Source organism: Mus musculus, chromosome 10, assembly GCF_000001635.26.
Source record: "Mus musculus strain C57BL/6J chromosome 10, GRCm38.p6 C57BL/6J".
NCBI lineage: Eukaryota > Metazoa > Chordata > Mammalia > Rodentia > Muridae > Mus > Mus musculus.
In genome coordinates this window covers 38042500-38064541 of record NC_000076.6, presented here as the reverse complement: position 1 = coordinate 38064541, position 22042 = coordinate 38042500, and the positions used below count along the sequence as shown (strand labels likewise).

General features: G+C 38.9%; 1 long non-coding RNA gene across 1 annotated transcript; it reads right to left on the bottom strand.

The window, feature by feature from the left end:
• Positions 1-1184: 1184 nt before the first annotated feature.
• Positions 1185-5201, bottom strand: Gm46220. Its single transcript, XR_001779754.1, has 2 exons — positions 4883-5201; positions 1185-2923 (listed from the first exon to the last, which is right to left on the bottom strand). It is a non-coding gene; the product is annotated as a predicted gene, 46220 (long non-coding RNA).
• Between the last annotated feature and the right edge of the window lie 16841 nt (positions 5202-22042).

The window sequence follows — 22042 nt, the reverse complement described above, 5'->3', positions numbered from 1 at the left end:
ACACACACACACACACACACACACACACACATACACAAGTACATATCTAAAACACACATAGCAAAACTACACTTTTTTTAAAGTTTCTATTGATTCTTTGTGAATTTCATTTCATGCACCTCAACCCCACTCATCTCCCTGCCCCTCCATATCTGCTCTCCACCTTTGAATCCTCCTCCCTCCATAAACAAACAAGCAAACAAATAAAACCACATCTTGCTGTGAAAACTGTCATGTGTCACTGCATGTCCTAGAGTATACTCTTTTAACACCTTGCTGTGAAAACTGTCATGTGTCACTGCATGTCCTAGAGTATACTCTTTTACCCAACCAGCTTTACTTGCAAATGTTTATTGCCAATGAGTCATTGATCTGGTTTTGAGACCTCCGTTTCTGCTACACCATCAATACTGGATGTCCTGACTGGAACTTCTCTCGGGTAGCCTGTTATTGCCTTGTTTCATGTGGATCCAGTAGCTTTGGTTTTGCACCACTGGCCCATGTATGTGCTGCAGCAGTTTATAGATGGAGGAGATGTTGTGCAGGTCAACTCAAAGCCCTGGGTTTAGGTCTGGGGATAAATGAGTTGGTTAGCCCACCGGTGGTTCCTCACCCACCCCATTTGCTTTCCTGTGATGCCAAGGTGAAGGGTAGGGCCATATGTATCATCAGGATCAGATCTCCTACACTCATGCTTCATGGCCAGCTCTCCAGCACTGCTCCAATGAGAGGTGCATCCCACTTATATTTATTCATGTGATTATTCAAGAAATCTGGGTGATGTTATGAGTCAATGCCATATTAATATCCTGTTACTTCCCTGTGTCATAGATATCCTGAAGCTTTGGGCCAACTCAAAGCCCAGGATCTGGGCCTGGGTGGTAGCTGAGTTGATCACTGCACCAGCTCTCCTACACCCATGCTATCAGGGCAAGCTCTCCAGTTCTTCTCAGGCAAAGGCAAGACCAGCTTTACTGTGCTGCACAGGTGAGGTATTGGGGTTCTGCTCTCCAAGTGCCCTTGTCTGCCCCCACAATTCAAGTGAATGGATCATATATTTTAGAGAACATAGCTACCTGGGTTCACATTATATGTAGATTACAAGTAAAGATGTGAAACTGAAATAATCAAAGAAAGATTGTCGCATCCACCCCAACCAGCAGGAAAGACACAACACCACATTGTCCTTCTTCAAGCAGGTTTATTCAGGAACACTTAGCATTGCAATGCAGGAACAGGAATTTCTCGAACAACCATGGGGCATGCCTTAAATACCCTACTGACTCCTCCCAATCACCCCAGTCACATAACAGCAGTCCATAGGTTCACAGCAAGTGAGGACACCTCAGGCGAACTGACGAGGCATGGCATCTGTACAGTGCAGGCGGCTGGGATGTGGCTAAGTCTGAGATAATGAGGAAGTCAGACGCAGGTTATAAGACCTGGCAGCTGTCCCAGGTGCCATCTTGGGGTGGTGGCCACACCTGCTCCTCACATCTCCCCCTTATTTATTATTTTGGCAGAGAGAATGCCTGTCTTAGGTTGCCCCCTGTGATAATGCTCCTTACCCGTCATCGGGAGGACCGACAGCAGTGGTCTGGTCCCTGTCTTAGGTTGGTAACACCTCCAGGGAGTCTTACCCGTCATTGACTACTTCTCTAGCATGCCAAGCCACACTTGAGAAGATTGTCCCAGCTCTAGGGCTGCAAAAGCCTGATTCAACAGTGCCTGCGCATGGGTATGCCTTTTTTTGCATATGGCAAATGCACCACAGGGACATTATTCCTGTGGCAATGCAGATGATTGCCAGCCTCCTATGCCAGCCTGTTCCTTGAGGTGCGATATTGCTGTGACTATGGCAGCAGTAATCTCAAAATCTCTTTTAGGTCTAAACAGTGTCATAACAGATGGAGCTTGCACTGGCCAGGGTACAAATCTAGGCATACGGGTTACCACAGCCAAGGAAAATACAGATGCATTCCAATACATACTATAAAAGCAATTATCACTACTATGATTAATAAACTCATTATCATAACTATCATTATATACTAAAAACACAAAAGGGGGCCAAATACACACAGGTGTAGGCACAAAAGACATATTTTTTCTCAAAGCCAAAACATTCACAGAATTTTAAAACAAATCAGACCCGTTCCAATAAAAACTAGCATTTCCCCATCCCCCTCCCATCAGTATACTTAGAGGTGACAAATCAGTACAGCTTCCACTTACCCCACATAACAACCATACATTAAGAGGATTATTAGCCCTTCACTGTGCCGTGCTTTGATATGTCCAATTATAACCTGCAAACATTTGATTATGCGTGGTACTGATGTATGGAAAAAAGGTAAAATATTTTTTCACTGCCCAAGTGGCCTTTTGGGATTGACATTCAGTCCATGGAGGCAAGAGTCTCGTAAGCCTCTGCAAAACGGGGCCCAGCATGGTTGGGGTAGAATGCTAGCATTACCCTTAGGTATGCTCGCAGGCCAAGTTCCTCTGATCCAAGTAGCATTAGCTCGGGTTGAACTATTAAAAAGGTCTATCAAACCGTGCAGCAGTCTGATTATACAATTGCACACACACACTATTTTGAGAAATATTTACAATAAGATGAAAGCATAATACCCCTCGCAGGGCAAGCTGGAGAGGTTCAGTCACCGGTGCCACTCCTTCATCATCAGGTAAAAAGGGTACCTGTAAAGATGCATTGGAGGTAAAGAAACGAGGAAACACTTGAGTGGAATGGGTCAAGGGTAGCAGCTTTGGAAACACCGACATGATGCCCCATTGTAGCTCCTCACTCCTGCACCCTGTCACCATCATCAATATTCCCAGGAGAATCAGCATCACACCTCTGGTCATCCTTCAGCACTCAAGTCAGTCATTCAGGTACGCACAATGGCTGGCAGCGGTCCTGGGGAAACACACAAACAGACCCTCTCGCCCACACCAACACTGGATCTGGCCCATGACATTGGCCATCCAACACGTCCTTCCACATAATAGTTCCCTTCTGAGATGCATCAGGATTACTGAATCTCTATGCAGCAGTACAATCAAATTTATCTTTATTTAAAAAATTAAGAGTAAATAAGGCTATAGAAAGGTGTTCCCGGGGAGTCACCCCTAGGGCAATTCCCCCTTTTTGTTTTTTAAGCATTCTTTTAAGGTACGATGAGCACGTTCAATTATTCCCTGCCCCTGAGGGTTATAGGGAACACCATGTACAAGATGAACGCCCATCACCTTACAAAAGCTAACAAAAGTATTGGAAGTATAAGTAGGGCCATTATCAGATTTTAATTCTTTGGGTTGACCCCAAGTACCCCATGCTTCAAAGCAATGAGCTATGACATGATGGGCATTTTCTCCAGTATACAAAGAAGCAAAAATGACTCCAGAGGCAGTATCAATTGAAACATGAACAAACTGTAATTTTCCAAATTCGGCAAAATGAGTTATATCCATCTGCTAAACGTGTAGGGGGAGTATCCCTCGTGAGTTAACGCCAAAGGAGGGTTGAGGTAATAAAGGAATGCAGGCCTGACAGGCCTTGACAATCTCCCTGGCCTCTGCTCAGGTGATCCCAAAGCGAGAGGCTAATGTTTTAGAATTTACATGAAATTTAGAATGAAAATCACAAGCAAGGTTGAGGGCAGGACATGCCAGAAATACAGCAGTTTGTGCTGCCTTATCCACTATGTCATTACCCTCAGCCAATGGACCCGGTAACCCAGTATGAGCTTGGATATGCTGAACAAAGAAGGAGAATCTATGCAATAGCAAATTTTGTAATTTACTTAATAAATCCCAATGCTGGACCTAATATTCACCCTACCAACCACCTCCAAGATAGCAAGAGCATTAACCACATATTGACTATCTGATATGAAATTAAAGGCCCCTAAATGTTGTTCAAAAACCTAAATCACAATCTGTAATTCTATAACTTGCAATGAGGCAGGGGGGAATTGTAAAACTATAGGCACAGAGCCTTGAACTAAATAGGCTCCGCATCCTGCCTTTGATCCATCTGTAAAAATTAGAGGAGCCCCTTTCAATGGTACTCGAGAGATAATCACAGGAAAAATTACAGGGTGAGTTTTACACAACTATAAAATAGGATCTTTGGGAAAATAATTATCTATCTTGCCTAAAAAACTGCATCTTAAAACTGCCCAGTCATCTACAGTGGCAGACAACACTTCAACTTGTCTACTATCATATGGTACAATAATTTCATCAGGAGGGGTAACAAAATGCTGCACGCATTGCTGTAAACCCAGCAATGCCAACTGGGCAACCGAGGCAGGATAATAGGATAACACTTTGGTGGGGGAAATTTTAGGATGGATCCATAATAAAGGAGTGCCCCGCCAGAGGACTCCAGTAGGTTGATTTCCTGATGGCAAAATACATAATGATATAGGAAGATCAACCTCTCTCCTCTTTAAAGCAGCAATTTGAATAGCCTTCTCTACTAACTTTAAGGCTTCCCTTCCTTCTTCTGTAAGAGCTCTCTCTGAATCCAGGGCTGTCGCTCCTGGCAAGGTGTCATAAAGAGATTGCAATTGCTTATTTGTTAGACCCAGATAAGGCCTAACCCATTGAATATCTCCTAGAAACTTTTGAAAATCATTTAAAGTCCTTAGATGATCAGTTCTAATTTGAATCTTCTGTGGAGTTATATATCTTTCTGTTATTTTGCTTCCCAAATAATGGATGACCTTGCCCTTCTGCACCTTTTCAGGGGCTACAACCAATTGCTTTTCTTTTAATTTTTGGATAATTTTGTCTCACTCTGAGAACCTCAATAGTCCTTAATCCAGGAACCTAATAGTCTCTAACCGAGAACTTGAATCTTCCCACTTACCTGGGAGCTTTCCAGCTGGCTATCCTGACCTCTTGAGGTTCTTCTCACAAAGCAGAAGTCCCCATATGAGCCACCACTTGTCGCATCCACTCCAAACAGCAGGAAAGATGCAACACCACATTGTCCTTCTTCAAGCAGGTTTATTCAGGAACACTTAGCATTGCAATGCAGGAACAGGAATTCCTCAAACAACCCCAGGGCATGCCTTAAATACCCTACTGACTCCTCCCAATCACGCCAGTCATGTAACAGCAGTCCATAGGTTCACAGCAAGTGACAACACCTCAGGCAAGCTGATGAGGCATGGCATCTACGCAGTGTGGGTGGCTGGGATGTGGCTAAGTCTGAGATAATGAGGAAGTCAGGCGCAGGTCATAAGACCTGGCAGCTGTCCCGGGCACCATCTTGGGGCGGCAGCTGCACCCGCTCCTCACAAAAGATAACACTGAGGTTTCTGTCCTGAAGAAGTGAATTATGGTAGGAGAAGCAAGTTTGAGAGTATCAAAGTAATCCTTGGATGGAAGTGTGTGTGTAGACCCATCAAGCAGAGCTGCATCGAGGGCCAGGGCTGGAGAAAGGCTGAAGCAAATGCGACATTTGTTTTGTGGGTAAGCTTAAAGAGTCATCAGAAAACTTGGTAATCAAGACACGATATTTTTCCACTATTTTATAGTATTTTTTAACTGAAAATCAACATAAAAGCCTTTGGCAAGCACTTTAAAAAATTAACTGAACTTAAGGTTATTTAATGGTGTTAAATATACTGATACTACAGCAAAGACACTAAAAATATCATCTACAGCTGATATTTAAAATGACTACATTGAAATCTTATATCAAAATACAAGTATGTACTTAATATTTCAATGTACTAAATAGTAAGCCAATATATACAAAATTACACACTTGTGCATACAGCAAGAATTCAAAAGTGGAATGAAGAGACTGATTTGTTAGTTCCTAACACTGCATCAAGCAATATATATTTATTTGTACAACCATATGAAAGAGAATACCTCCATCTTCACTGAGGAAGAGGCTGAAGTAAGACTGACCAACATCTCACACTTGTTCAGCAGCAGAAGTGACACTCTTAGAGAAGTGTGAATCCATCTGTCATGCCATCTCCCAAAGAGCTTTGAGGCAATTTCCATCATCTCTAAGAAATGAAAGAGAAATACAACCCAAAAATCAAATCTTTTAAATATATTTGGCATCTATAGATAGGAATTATAAAGCACTTATTCAATCAAGGAATTCTATCACTTAAACATGAAAAAAAATCTGCCATATAAATGTTTCAATTGATATCTAATTATATTCCAGGAAAATCTAATCTTGTAAAAATAAATATGTAAATTGTACATAAACTCTGTGTGCCCAATAATCATCACCATAATTCAAGGGAGGATGTACAATGTTAATATGTGATAAATGATATAAATTTCAATAAAAGCAGAATGTTAATGATTTTCATATATATGAGAGATATCAAAGTCATAAAAGAATATGTGCTTGTTGCCTAAAATTTATTGAAAAGTCAAATGCACAGAAGTTTCTTTTTATGTAATATATTAACAAAAAATTCTTATCCTTATCTATACTTTTTATACTTTGGTATTTTCCTGTCTTGCATCTTGATAAAAAAATATTCCACATGCTCCTCATTTAATGGTACTTCTCTACTTTGCTTAGAATGAAGGAAAAACTTTTTCAACATTCCCTTAACCTGGTGGTTGTAGCAGGAATTTCCTACTACCAGGGATTGAACCTATACCTTTATGCATGCTGGGGAAGTACTCTATGACTGAGCTACACTGTCTAGTGATTGCAATCAAACTCTATAAGTCTGTAGTAGTAGACTGTGGGTGTGGTGCAACATGAATTACTGAATAACACTTGATATATAGCAATTATACAAGATCTCAGGAACTATGCCTGTCAATGGGGGTAACATCATTAAAGAGTTGAAATGAGATATGTCTTGTGAACCAAGAATCCTATGATTATGGAAGGTGTAGTTAAAATGAAAGAGAATCAAAATCTGTTCTATGCTTTTTATAAGGAAGCAATGATACCAGGCAGAAAGAAATGGACCATGGATAAGAGAATAGAAATCTTTGCAAATGATCAAAATGAGGATAGCCACTGTTTGTAATTTCTCCCAAGCAATATATTTTGCATTTATAGTATAAGTAAAATTAAACCTCTATTAAAAACTGTAGCACAAAAGATAAGAGGTAGCAATGGATACATTACCCTGGGAGGATAAGAAAATTCTCTTTTAAAACAAATTTTTATTGGTTCTTTGTGAATTTTATAGCCTGCACCCCAATCCTGCTCATCTCCCCTTCCATTTGTACTCATCTTCCCCCTTTGCAATCTCCTCACAACAAAAATAAACCTGGTTGTGGAAGCTGTAGTGTGTCACAGTGGGTCCAACAGTATACTCTTTTCTTCATACTTCTTTGGCAAATGTTTATTGCAAAAAAGGCCCTTGGCTTTTGCTACACTGTCAGTACTGGATCCTAACTGGGACTACCTTCCTTATGTCATGTTGTTGTATTGTGTCATAGACATCTGTAATTTTGGATCCTTAGGACCAACTCCTTCATGTGCTCTAGCAAGGAATGGAGATCAGATGTGGGGAGAGGCAGGGAAGGAGAGAGAGAGATGGGAATGAGAATGTAAAACTTTGGGTGGGGTATCTCTAGTGATTAGATGGAGGCTTAGGACAGGAGAAGGAACAGGGAGCCTATCGGGGTGACTCTAACTTAGATTTCTATCAGAGCTGGATATAAAGACTGAAATGGCCACCTCCTGTATCCATGCAGAGGAGAGAGGGTCACATCAATCCACCCACAAAGCCTCCAACCGCAAATTTGTCTTGCTTTAGATACACAGGGATAAAGAAGGAAGAGAGCCTCGGAGAGGCCCAACAAGCAGCTGAAAGAATCAGATGCAGTTACATACACCCCCAAAATGGACAGAACCCGGGGACTCTTGTGTTTGAATTAGGGAAAATCTCGAAGAAACTGAGGAGGAGGGCAACCCATAAGAAGACTAGCAGTCTTAACTAACCTGAACCCCAAGATCTCTCAGACACTGAGCCACCAACTAGGCAGCTTGCATGAGCTGGTATACAGCAGAGGATAGCCTGGTCTGGCCTCAGTGAGAGAAGTACCTAAAACTTGAGAGACTTGAAGCCCAAGGGAATGGGGAGGTCTGGTGGGGTCAGGGTAGTGTGGAGATATCCTCTTGGAAATGGGGGAGTAGGTATGGGATGAGGAACAGTCAAAGGGTAGACAAGGAGGGGGACAATAACTGGAGTGTATAATAATAATAATAATAATAATAATAATAATAATAATAATAATAATAAAGAGGGAGCAGCAAACCAATGACAGCCAACTTGAGCCCCATACCATGTGAGAGAAGGAAGCCCTGATACTATTAATGATACTCTGCTATGCTTGCAGACATGAACCTATCATACTTAAATAAACTGTTCCATATTATTAAAATGAACTCTTTTTTCAACATACTTGAGCAATTTTATGTAAAATATTAAATCACTTCCCTAATTTGGCTTCTGTTTTTCTAAATGTTTGGTTATGTTTTTAAATTATTATTGTACAAGTGGATCTTCTCACATTTTACTTCATTATCATGAGAATTAAAGACTTGCATGCATCTAATATTGGGCATGTGAACAATCACTTTCTAATTTTGGGAACTCTACTTTTTTTTAACTATGTAAAAAGGATGCATTAGTACATATGTAATATTTTGAGAAATAATTATACCTTAGACATCTGGACTAAGCATATTGAAGAATTACACAATGAGTAAACATTAGCCTTTCAATTGTCATTCTTTTTATCACTTAAATATAATATATAAATGAAATTAAAAACCCTATATAAACTTATTTTACCTTCCAGATTTTATACTTCTATATTCACCACCTTTGTTTGGTTTTTGCCTTAATGTTAAATTGTGTGTGTGTGTGTGTGTGTGTGTGTGTGTGTGTGCGCGTGCGCATGCAAGAGGAGAGAGAGAGAAAGAGAGAGAGAGAGTTAATAATCAAATTTTCCTTAGACTATGGAATTATGTAATGAGAACAGTTAGAAAATTAAATCCATTTTTCTCTTCTGCTCAACACTTTGTAGAGGAAACAGAACTTAATACCTTGACGTTGAAGGAGCAGCATATTTTTACTATTGGCAAGTAGTAGATGGTTCTGTAGGGATGTACAGTAGTTCTGTAGGGATGAGGAGCCTACCTCCTTCTATCTGGCTGGAGGTGCAATGCTCAGTGTGCATGTGCTCTATCTCAACTTGCATGTTGCTTTGCCCCTTCATATGTTGCCATACCCTCCTGGTGAGCCAGCAAAACAAAAGAATGGGCTAAGCAGACTTGGTTTTTATAAGACACCACACAAACTCAATGCCACACACAGGAACAGACAGTGAAGGCAAAGACTTAGTCTGTCCCCATGTCACCTTTGATTGGTTGTTTGTACTTTCTGCTACTCAGAAACTTACCGGCAGAATATGAGTACTGGTTTGAATCCCTATCATCAACTTTCTTTTTGTGGAATCATAAGTCTAAGTGAAGATTGTTTGAAGTCCAAGGGCAGACTGAGAGAAGCCCCAGGAAGTTAAAATCTAGATTTGCCTTTGTCATATCCATTTGGTATGTTGAGTTTATCTACCTTAGATACTGGAACTCCATATAAAAGCTTATTTGAACTTTGCCACTAAACATATTAAAGAATTACACAATGAGTAAACATTAGCCTTTCAATTGGCATTCCTTTTATCACTTAAATATAATATGTAAATAAAATTAAAAACCCTATATAAACTTATTTTACCTTCCAGATTTTATATTTCTATATTCACCACCTTTGTTCGGTCATGTGCTAAGATGACAGATATGGCTCTCACTTTATATTGGAGGCACAGAGCCGTGGTGTGGTGGTGATATGGATACTGGATTCCTGATTCATATCCTATATAAGCTCTACACACCCACTGCTACTTTCTCTCCCTTTCTTGGATCAGACCTAGGCAGACAGCTACTGTTTTTCATCCAGTTTTGAATTTGTTCACCCAAGAGAGTGACTTCAACAGTTATGTGTTACATCCAAACTGAGTGTATGCCATTCGTTCTTCTAGATTTATGGCAATTATAAGAATCAGTGAATTTACTCTGAACAAAATTTTTCACTGGATTTAACAACAAATAAGGGGTTTTCATTTCTAATCCCTGCCTATTGCTTCTGTATCAAACAGCTAAGTGTGGCTTACAGCTCACTGAAACTGTAATGTAATCAGGATGCTATTTTCCTCTTTCCATTTTCCCTCAGTGAATGGCACTAAACGAAAGACTCTTTTATCTGTTCCCAAAACAGGTTTTCCTGTTCTTTCTTTAGTATGGGCATTAATTGGAGGCTGGAGAGATAGCTAGCTGATTAAGAGCTCTTGCCATACTTAGTTATGAGAGAGAACCAGAGTCCTCATAACAATCCTATCCTCTTACGAACGCTTGTTACTCCAGCACAAGGAATATGACACCCTCTTTTGCATACAGCACATATACTCAAACACATATTAAAATATCTTACACAGGCAAATACGCACACAGACACAGGCAAATAAATAAATAAATAAATAAATAAATAAATAAATAAAGAAATAAAGAAAGAAGCCTGCACCATCTTGGGTGTGAACTTGGAGGAGGGGCCCAAGGTCCCCAGAGGACTCTCCACACTTCAGGCACCCTAGCACACCCAGGAACTTGAGATCACTGGTGAGTGGAACACAACATCTGTTCCAAAAAACCCAGGGACAAGGGAAACCTGCCCAACCAGCTGGTTGGCACCAGCCCCGCACCATCTTGGGTGTGACCTCAGCAAGCCCTAGAACACCCAGGATCTTGGGATCACTGGTGAGCAGAATGCAACATCTGTTGCAAAAACCCAGAGGGTCTGTACCAGCAGGAACAGGGAAAAAGGAAACCTGCCCAACCAGCCGCTGGGGTTCATTCTGGTCTGCGCCAGCCCTGTGCCATCTTGGGTGTGAACTCGGCGGGCCCTATATTCATTTTCGGATGGTTTCCATGTTCTTATTCTAGGTATGACTATACAAAAAGCTAGTGATCAAGTCAAGTCCATATACACCAGATTGCTAGAGAAAATGTTCTGTGTAAAGTTGAAAAAACTGAGACACTTGTTATTTCTTCATTGCCTACTCAGAACCAACATGGAATGCGATAATGATTTTTATCTTATGTAATCTTTATCTTATGTGAAATAGATATTATTTTTTTCTGTTTAGGATAAATGAATCTTTTAATATATGTAAATTGCTCCAACATTTCCTAAAAAATTAGTGGCTTAGCAAAAACTTAAGAATGATTAACCATGTAAATTACCTTTCATCTGCCTTCACGGTTCAGCAGTTTGAGTCTCAGTTCTTATGAACTATGTGGGCAGTTCTTATGAACTATGAATGAATGCAGTGAAACTAGGCAGGGAACAGGAGGGCAGTGTTCATTTGAAAGTGGAACCATTCAGCTGAGGCAGATGTGACAAAATAAACTTACATGCTTCGGGAATCCAACCTTACAAAGATGTGTCTGACATCTGATTGCTTGAAGAATGCTCTCTTTACTGAACCCATTGTTTGAATGATAGAGTGGATCCAGTAGCTACTGAGACTATTCCAAAGACCCAGGCATGAATAATAATTTCAGTTATCACTCTTTGTGTGTGTGTGTGTGTGTGTGTGTGTGTGTGTGTGTGTCTTCAGTTACCACTCTTGTCTCTCTACTTAAAAGACAAAGAAAACTGTGGACCCAAACCACATCCAGGGACACAAACTCATTCCAGTCTGGCTGAATTTGCAATATACAAATTTCAGGTACACATTTTGCCATAGCTGTGTCTCAGAGATTGCAGTGTTGTGAAAGAGATGCTCCCCATAGTCTTGTACATTTGGCTACTTGATTTTCAATGGGCAGCACTGTAAGTATAGCCTTGCTGGTGGAATTATATCAGTGGGTCAGGATGTAAAATTGCAAAAGTCACATGCTATTTCCAGTTTGCTTCTTCAGCTTCCTGTATGAGGTTCCAGCTATGATCCCTCACCTTAAGCTGCCATGCTTTCTGTCTGATTCCTCTGCTCCTGTATCATGGACTCTCATGTTTTGGACCTTTAAATCCAAAATAGTACCTCCCTTCTATAAGTTGCCTTGGACATGATCATAGCAATAGAAAAGTTACTAAGACAATGGTCTTATGCTATTCTTTACCCTCCTTCCTCAAATATTCAACATAGGAGATTCCCATAGCTTAATGAGCCATGTCCTTCTCACCCACCAGCCAAACAATTCAGATGTATGAACAATAATCTACATTTTGCTCAAAATTAGCTCAGATGTTTTATATGTGATCATTCATTTATGTCAGAAAATAAAAGAGGAAATTTGATCAGGTGAAAATAAGATCAGCCATAAACCCTGAAATCTGACTGTCATGAAAATATTAATTATATATTTGCATTGAATTTGCTCAATATTTTTGAAAGCTATTAATATTTACATAGAATATTTAAAACACTATAAATGAATATATGAGCATCATATATTCATCTTATAAATTTGTTTCAGGGACAAACTTTTAGTTAAATACACATTTTGAATCTTAATTTTCATCACAGACTATATGCTACTCTCAAGAGTAAGTCATAGTGATAGCAATAAGCAGTAGTAAGAGTGAGTGCATTCATTAACTGTGTAGTAAAACAGTTTAATTATACATATAATGAAATACGTGAATTAATAATTAATGTTATGTTATGTTAGTATTATTTATGTTAGTAGCTGCCATAATATTCGTAATGAACTTTGCAATAATAAATAGTCTTGGTTATGAAAATGCAGCAAATATTTTCATTGAAGAAGTTATTTTAATCAGTCATATGATTTGTTGTTTTGCAATAATTAAAATATACAAAAGGAGCTCTAATTGATTTTAATTTATCCAAACAAATTTTTTATAAATAACTGGTCATAGTATGACATTGCTTTAAATTCTTCTTCCAGAGAAGAGGGTGAATTTATTTATTTATTTATTTATGAAAAATCTTAACCACAAAAGATGTCTTGAAATATAAAATGCCTTGTCTGTCATCCTGCCATCATGCACACTAGACTATAAATCCAGTTTCTGGCAGAATGATTAATGTATTTACATGAATCCTCAGGGAATATTGTGGCAAAAGGGTACAGGTGTCTTTAGTTTTCCTTACAAGGAAAAATTAATTTCATAATTTCATGAGTTAGTCTGAACCTTAGAAAATTAAAGGATAGCAAGGTTCAGTTATCTCAAAACAACATACATGTGCCAATGTGAAAATTAAAACCCCCAGAACGTCTCTATTCCAAGTTAAATAAAAAAACCTAATTATCAAAGAAACAATAAATATAAATCATTTGAACAGTGTGTGAAACGCCAGTTTTCTTGAGTCATGTGGAAAATATTAATAAACAGAAACAGAGATGGAAATAATTGGATCTTACCATTTTTTGTCCATTTGTCAGCCTTAGCAATTTATTTCTATTATTAATGATAAAGTTTTGCTGTTTATATCTAGAGATATTTCTGCATCTATAACAGAATTCTAAATCTGAATATCTAATAGCATAAAATAACATAGCATACTACTCCTTTTCGTTGCTAAATACAAGGAGTTAAAACTTTGAAGACAGGAAAAATCAATCACTATTACAAGAAGAGAACTTTACAGCATGTTTTTTATGAAAAAATCTTTTGAATCATCTAATAATCACTTTCTTCATTTATTGAAACAAGATGGAGTATTGTGGAGCTTTCAAATTCAAAATATTTATTTAGGTATATTGGCATCTCTGTCTATAATCAACAGGTCTTTCCTGTTTCCAGGAATTTTATTCTTTCCAAAATGGACCTGTCCAAAGAGTAACTCGACTAGTGCAAGTTCGTCAGTAATACATTTGACATTAAATGTCTATTTACCTGTATCAAAAATATTTCAAATTCTACCTAAAGACTAAAAATATAATTATTTCTGAATATAAAGGGTCAAATTCACATTTAATATTATATTTTAAACATTTTGATATATATATATATATTATTTGCTTTTAGCTTTTGAAAATAACACTTTCTAGACCCCAATAACTCCAACTGGACATGATCCATGGTTTTAAAATAATGGAAAGATATTCCAATATTAAAGAATATACTTGTATGCTAGAATATCTAAGTTATTTCTATGGTTGACATTAATTACACATAAAAATTGACCAATATTTTTATTGGGACAGAATTAATCTAATTACCTATTAATAACAAAGGAATGGTACTATGTACATGGATTAAACAGCATATTTGTTTATGTGAACATGGTTTGTCTGCCATTCATAATTATTATCTCTGAGTATTCCATGTTGTTATCCATCACTTATTCCATTAAAAATATGGCTTCATGAAGAAATGTAAGTTGGATATGATGTTCTCACTCTAGACAGTTGTCTTCTCGGGTATCACCATCTGTCTTATAGAAACTCCCCATGAAGCACTTCTATTCTACAAAAGTACAAAAATACCATTAAAGGTATCCTATGTAAGCAATATCTATTCTCATGTTATGTGTTTCACTTATCTTCAATGGTGCTTATGTTGCTTCCCATGTAAAAGGTGGATCTGAGACAGCAGTGCCAATTGGAATTACATCTTCTGTTCCTAGTACTAAATCCAAGTCCATTCCCCTTTCCAGACTCAGGTTTCAGAAATTGCAATCTGTATTAAATATGTTTTAATTATCTTATAGTTTTGATTGAAAAGTCTTTACATAGAGGGGTAAGAGAAAAGTGAAGAAAGAGATAAAGAAAGGTAGGGAAAGAGATGATAAATGTTAGATGATAGATAGGTACATGAAATAAAAGATAAGTTCTTGAGTTTACAGTGAAAATTTACTAGAGTATAAAACATTTTAATTAAATTAAAAAAAAAATCAGTCTCTGAATACTCCATATCAGCTTGCTTTAATTATAAGCTTAAATCACTAGTAATTTAACAAGGAACATTTACATTTTCTGGAAATTTGACAGCCACAACTGACAGGGAAACAGGTGCAGAGTTTTACCCTGTTTTCCTGTCTTCCAATCCCATCCCCACTCTCCGCCCCATTCCTGTGTCAAACTACCTGCTGGGACCTCCACTCCTTCTTCGTGTGCATTTCCTGTAGACCATACACCAGTATGGTGGGTATCTGTATCCCACCCTCCAACTCTAGTCGGTACCCACAGGTACCCACTAGAGAAGACTGCTGGAGAAAAATGTAGACCTTTAAGGCAGATAGGCAAGGTCAAATCTTCACTCTTTCTCTTTTCCTCAATGTTCAACACCTCGATTTCATTCCAAGCTCTATATTGAGCTACCTGCTATGAAATACCTCTCCCTACTCTGCTCAAATTCTTAGGGAACTAAGCAGATCCTGGAGGAACACGACTTTCTCCCCTCCTGTGAATCTCCTCAGCCACACTCCTAGCCTATCCCAGTTGCTAAGCATCAGTTCTGATATCTAGAAACACATTTAACTGGGAACCCCCAATGGCCACATTTAGCAGGATCACAAAAAAATTCCCAATCAGACAACACAGAGCCATCACATTCTCCTAAGAAACAAAGAAGATAACAGAAACCAAGGAACAAAATACCCACCCAACAAAGACAAGTTGAGACACCAGCACCTAGAATTCTAGTCTTCCCAAACACAGATGGGTAGACAAGAGTAAAAAAACACAATCAACAAAAGCGCACATCTCTGTTTCTATTAGATCCAAGAAATGCTTCTGCAATAGGCTCTGAAAATTGCAACATAGCTGAAAAACAAGGCCAAAACCTTACAATGGTCTTTATAATAGAAGTCCATAAAGAGAAAATAAATAGATCCTTTAAAGAAATCTACTATAATATAAACAAAAGAGTGAAAGAAAATGAATAAAAGAGTTCAAAACTTAAAATAATAATAATAAATAATAATACTATCACAAATGTAGGGAAATCTAGAAATGAAAAATTTGACAGTGCAAACAGGAATCTCAGAGGCAAACTCTACCAACAGAATACAAAAGATGGAAGAGAAAATGTCACACACACACACACACACACACACACACACAAATGTTGGCATGAAATATCCAAAAAAAAAAAAATCTGGGAGACTAGTGAAATACAAAATATAAAAATAATCAGAATAAAGGTAAAATTTTCTATCAGGCAATGCTGTAGAAAAAGTTTTCCAATAAATCATAGATGGAAATTTCCCTAACATAAAAAAGGCAGTATCAATCAAGGTACAAGAGGCATAAAGATGACCAAATAGACTGAACCAGAAAATCAATTCCCCTTAGTAGCACATAATCAAATGCTAAATATAAAGAACAAAGAACAAATATTAAAATCTGCAAGAGAAAACGATCAAGTAACATATAGAGGCAAACTTATTAATAGAATAATGCCTGAATACTATTACTAATTATTAATACTAATACTGAGACTCTAAAAGCCAGATGTTAATAGACGGATGTTCCACAGCCTCTGAGATCCACTAATGTGAGCCCATACTGCTATACCCAGAAAGACTCAACCACAGTAAGTGGAGAAAGTAAGACATTTCATAATAAAAACAAGTTTAAGCAGAATCTATCAACAAATTGAGCCTTACAGAGGGACTAAAAGAAAAACTAATGTCTGAAGAGATTAACAACCAAAAAACCAAAACCAAAACCTGTAGTCTCCCCTCCCCCAGCCTGAAACCTGCTTGCTCGGGGTGGAGCTTCCTGCTCATTCGTTCTGCCACGCCCACTGCTGGAACCTGAGGAGCCACACACGTGCACCTTTCTACTGGACCCGAGATTATTTGGCGGGAATCGGGTCCCCTCCCCCTTCCTTCATAACTAGTGTCCCAACAATAAAATTTGAGCTTTGATCAGAATGAATTTGTCTTAGCTCCGTTTCTTCTTTCGCCCCGTCTAGATTCCTCTCTTACAGCTCGAGTAGCCTTCTCAGTCGAACCGTTCATGTTGCGAGCTGCTGGCGGCTACAACATTTTGGCGCCAGAACTGGGACCTGAAGAATGGCAGAGAGATGCTAAGAGGAACGCTGCGGTGGAGCTCCACAGGAAAGGATCTTCGTATCGGACATCGGAGCAACGGACAGGTATACATGCTAGCGCTAGCTTAAAATTTCAGTTTTGTAAAGTGTTGCTGAGGATGCGGTAGGATACGAATTAAGCTTGAATCAGTGCTAACCCAACGCTGGTTCTGCTTGGGTCAGCAGCGTGTTAATCGGAACTAGAAACGGAAACAGGCAGGTTAGCCGCAGCTTTTTAGGAAGCTGCTTAGGTGGAAGAAGAAAGGGTTTAAAGTCATGGATCAGGCGGTTGCCCATAGTTTTCAGGAGTTGTTTCAGACCAGAGGAGTAAGGCTTGAAGTACAATTAGTAAAAAATTTTTTAGGTAAGATAGATAGCTGTTGCCCATGGTTCAAGGAAGAAGAAACACTAGATTGTGGAACCTGGGAGAAAGTTGGTGAGGCCTTAAAAATCACTCAGGCAGATAATTTTACCCTAGGCCTCTGGGCGCTCGTAAATGATGCAATAAAAGATGCCACTTCCCCAGGGCTAAGTTGCCCCCAGGCGGAGCTTGTGGTATCTCAGGAGGAGTGCCTGTCAGAGAGGGCCTCCTCAGAAAAATATCTTCTTAACTCAAAAATTGATAAATGTGGAAACTCGGATGAAAAACTGATTTTTAACAAAAATCACTCAGATAGAGGAGCTGCCCATTACCTTAATGAGAATTGGTCCTCTTGTGAATCTCCCGCTCCACCTGTAGTCCCCACTTCGGGAGGTGCCATTCATAGGGACACACGACTAAGCGAGTTAGAGTTTGAGATTAAGCTTCAGAGGCTGACTAATGAGCTTCGGGAAATAAAAAAGATGTCAGAAGCGGAGAAGAGTAACTCTTCTGTAGTTCACCAGGTGCCGCTAGAAAAGGTTGTGAGTCAGGCTCGTGGGAAAGGACAGAATATGTCTAATACGCTAGCCTTTCCTGTGGTCGAGGTAGTTGATCAGCAAGATACTAGGGGCAGACATTACCAGACCTTAGATTTCAAGTTGATAAAAGAGTTAAAGGCGGCTGTTGTGCAATATGGCCCTTCAGCCCCATTCACTCAAGCATTACTGGACACAGTTGTGGAGTCACACTTACCCCCTTTAGATTGGAAGACTCTTTCTAAGGCTACCCTGTCAGGAGGAGATTTTTTGCTTTGGGATTCTGAATGGTGAGACGCCAGTAAAAAAACTGCTGCTTCTAACGCTCAGGCTGGTAATTCAGGCTGGGGGAAGGGAGACTACAAAAACCAAAACCCAAAACAAACAAAATGAAACCAAACCAAACCAAAGCAAAATAGCAAGAAACAAACAAACCTCAAGAAAAATATATTCCCAGGTTGTGGGGCCGTGAAAGGCAGCCTGTTTTGGTTGAATGAGGCTTGCTCTGGAGACCCAATAGAAAATTCTACAAGGGACAGAACAGTGAGCCCCATTCCCAGAGACAGGTGGCAGGTAACACAGTGACCCCAAATCCGTAATTCTGGGACTATCAGTCACACAGACAAAGCCCAAAGCTCCTGACATTCTGGCTAGACTCCACCCCCACGGTTACCTGACAATAACCAGGTATGTTCCTCCCCACAGTTATCTATCTGGCAACAACAAGGTATTCCAGCCCACTATAAAATGAGCTGCTTGGCCACTCCTCCCTCTCTTTAAGCTCTCACCTTTCTTACTCTCATCTCTAGCTCTCCTCTCTCTCTCCCTTGCCCACTCTCTCTAAGTGGCCATGGCCACTCTCCCTCTTTTTACCTTCTTTCTTTCTCCCTGCCTTCATACAATAAAGCTCTAAAACCATAGACTGTCTGTGGTCATCAAGGCCCCAAGTGCATGAATGATAGGATAGGTTATCCCCTAAAGAGCCGAGTCTAACCTCCCGCTGGAAGGCCTTCCTGCTTTCCAGCCACGGACCAGACCAAGGACTCTTGCCTGCGTGGAAACCTCCCAGGGCCCCCTCCGTTCTTGCCCTCTCCTCCCTTCGGCCCTGGGGATGACCAAGTTGCCCCCAGGACCCCCATTTTGTTCTCAGCTCTTTAACGGTTTCCAGCAGTGTCTGAGATGCCTGAGACTGAGAACCTGTTATCTCTGGCCTCACGGAGGCCAGAGATCTTGGACAGCCCCTTGTCCACCCCCCAACCCTTGTGGGCTGGATCCATAGCTACTCACAGCCAGACACCACTCAGGACTGAGTGGAAAGCATGTGACAGTCCTCCTGCGTCTGTCCACCCTGAGCACTGGAACTCTGGTGGGGCACGGGTTTTCTCCCACTCCCTTTATTCCCCCACACTGACTGCCCTACACCAGGCCAACAAATAAAAAGAAAATAATGGGGAAAACACACACACACACTACAATAACAAATTAACAGATATCAACAAACAGGGCTCACTGAAATTTCTCAATACCAGTCGTACCAATTAACCAATAAAAAGATACTATTAACATAATGATCCTTCTTTGAACTGCATGGAAAAGACACACATTAATGTCAAATGTAGACATTATCTCTGGGTAAAAAGTTATTCCAGAAAAATGAACCAAAGAACCAAGCTGGATAGACACTTTAATATCTGATAAAATATACTTCATACCAAAATTAATGAGAAGAGAATTGGAAGGACACTTCATACTAATCACAAGAAAAATTCACCAAGAGACATTGATACTCTTAGTATCTATGCACTGACCACTAAACTTGGCACCCAAGTTTATAAAAGAAATAGTATTACAGATTTCACCACATGTTGACATACAGGTAGTAGTAGACTTCAGTGCCCCACTCTGTTCAATACTCAGATCATTCAAACAAAATTTGAGTAGAGAAATTCTGGAGCTAATTCTAGTTCAAAAGCCAGGGGACCTAAGAGATATTAACAGAACCTTTTAACCAAACACAAAGAACATAACTTCTTTTCAACACCTCATGAAAACTTCTCAAGGTTGACCACATACTCAGACACAAAGCAAGCCTCAGCAGATACAAGAAAATTGAAATAACACTCTGTATGCTGTCTGACGACCACAGATTTCAGTCGGATGTCAGCAACAACAAAACCAAAGTGAGGTTCACAAACTCATAGAAACTAAACAACTCAATACTGGATTAAAAAAAAAATTGTCAAGGCAGAAATTAAGAAAAACGTAAAGATTTTCTAGAACTTAATGAAAATGAATAAACAACATGCCAAAATTATAGTTCACCATGAAGGTGGTTTTAAGAAGTAAGCCATAGCATTAAGTGCTTACATAATAAATTTGAAGATACAGAACACTGGTAATGTAACACCACACCTGAAATTTCTAGAACAGAAGTTCTCAACTTGTGCATCAGGTCCGCTTTGACAAACTTCTATATCCAAACATATTTACATTATTATTCATAAAAGTAGCAACATTATACTTATGAAGTATCAACAAAAATAAGTTTTGGTTGGCAGTCACCACAACATGAAGACCTGTATTAAAGGATGGTAGCATGAGGAAGCTTGAAAACCACTGTTGTCAAACATAAGGAAGAAATAATTCTCAAAATGAGTAGATGGCAAAAAAATAAATCAGGGCAGAAATCACTATTATAAAAGCAATCAAAGGTAAACAACACAAACATATTAATGAAATCAAGAGTTGTTTTTTTGAAATAAAAATATCCAATAAGATTTTAAAAATCATTTTCAAATTAATCAAAAGGCAGGGAGAATATTCAAATTAACAAAATTAGAGATAAAAATGGAACCATAACAACAGACACCAAAGAAATCCAGAGAATCATAAAGATATACTTTAAGAAATTATACACTGTCAAATTGGAAGATCTTTTACTTACAGATACTTTTCTTAATACATACCACTTACTAAGGCTAAATCCAGATTAGATAAATGAAATAGAAACAGCAACTAAAAGCCTATCAAACAAAACTGCCAAGAACTAGGTGATTTTGTACAGAATTCTACCGTACTTTCAATTAAAAACTGATGTCAAACCTTCTCAAATCGTTCCACAAAACAGAAACAGAAGAAACATTGCCCAATTTATTTTATGAGGCCATAGATAACCTAACACTCAAACAACATGAAGTTCCAACAACAACAACAAAAAGATTTACAGACCAATTTTCTCTAAGAATATAGATGAAAAAAATCTCAATAAAATACTTGCAAATCTAATCACAGAACACATAAAAGCATCATGAACCACATGGATCTCCCTCAGAGCAGGAAATAGAGTCCCATGGAGGCAGGTGGATGAGAATAGAAAGATGAAGTGAGGAGGCAGAAGAGAAATGGAGTTGAAAGAGGGAATGTGGGAGTGCTGTTAAGACTGTGGGGGCACTTATGAGGTATCATGAAAGGCTAGTGCAATAAAAACTTTCTAAAGTATATAAAGGTGACCTTAGTGAAGACTGTAAATAATGGAGGAGACAGTCCCAGTTACCCATCATTTATCAATGTATGTATCTCCAGTACCAGGAATAAGCTACATATAATTGAGTTGTTGACCAGAGGGGGTCTCATGGAAATTCTGACATAAAACAAGCTGTTGACAAGACAATAGGTGGCTTCTAACAAACTGTCAGCAAGTCCCATTGTTGAGGAAAACACCCACAGAACTTTTTGAATATAGAGGTTGAACTGATGTCTACATTAAACTTTCACCCTTGTGCTTTAATGCCTGTAGTATACAAAGATACTCTGCAGGCTACGAAAAAAAAGAAAGAAAGAAAGAAAGAAAGAAAGAAAGAAAGAAAGAAAGAAAGAAAGAAAGAAAGAAGGAAAGAAAGGAAGGAAGGAAGGAAGGAAGGAAGGAAGGAAGGAAGGAAAAAAGAAAGAAAGGAAAGAAAGAAAGAAATCAAGAAAGGAAGAAAGAAAGAAAGAGAAAAAAGAAGAGAAGAGAAGAGAAGAGAAGAGAAGAGAAGAGAAGAGAAGAGAAGAGAAGA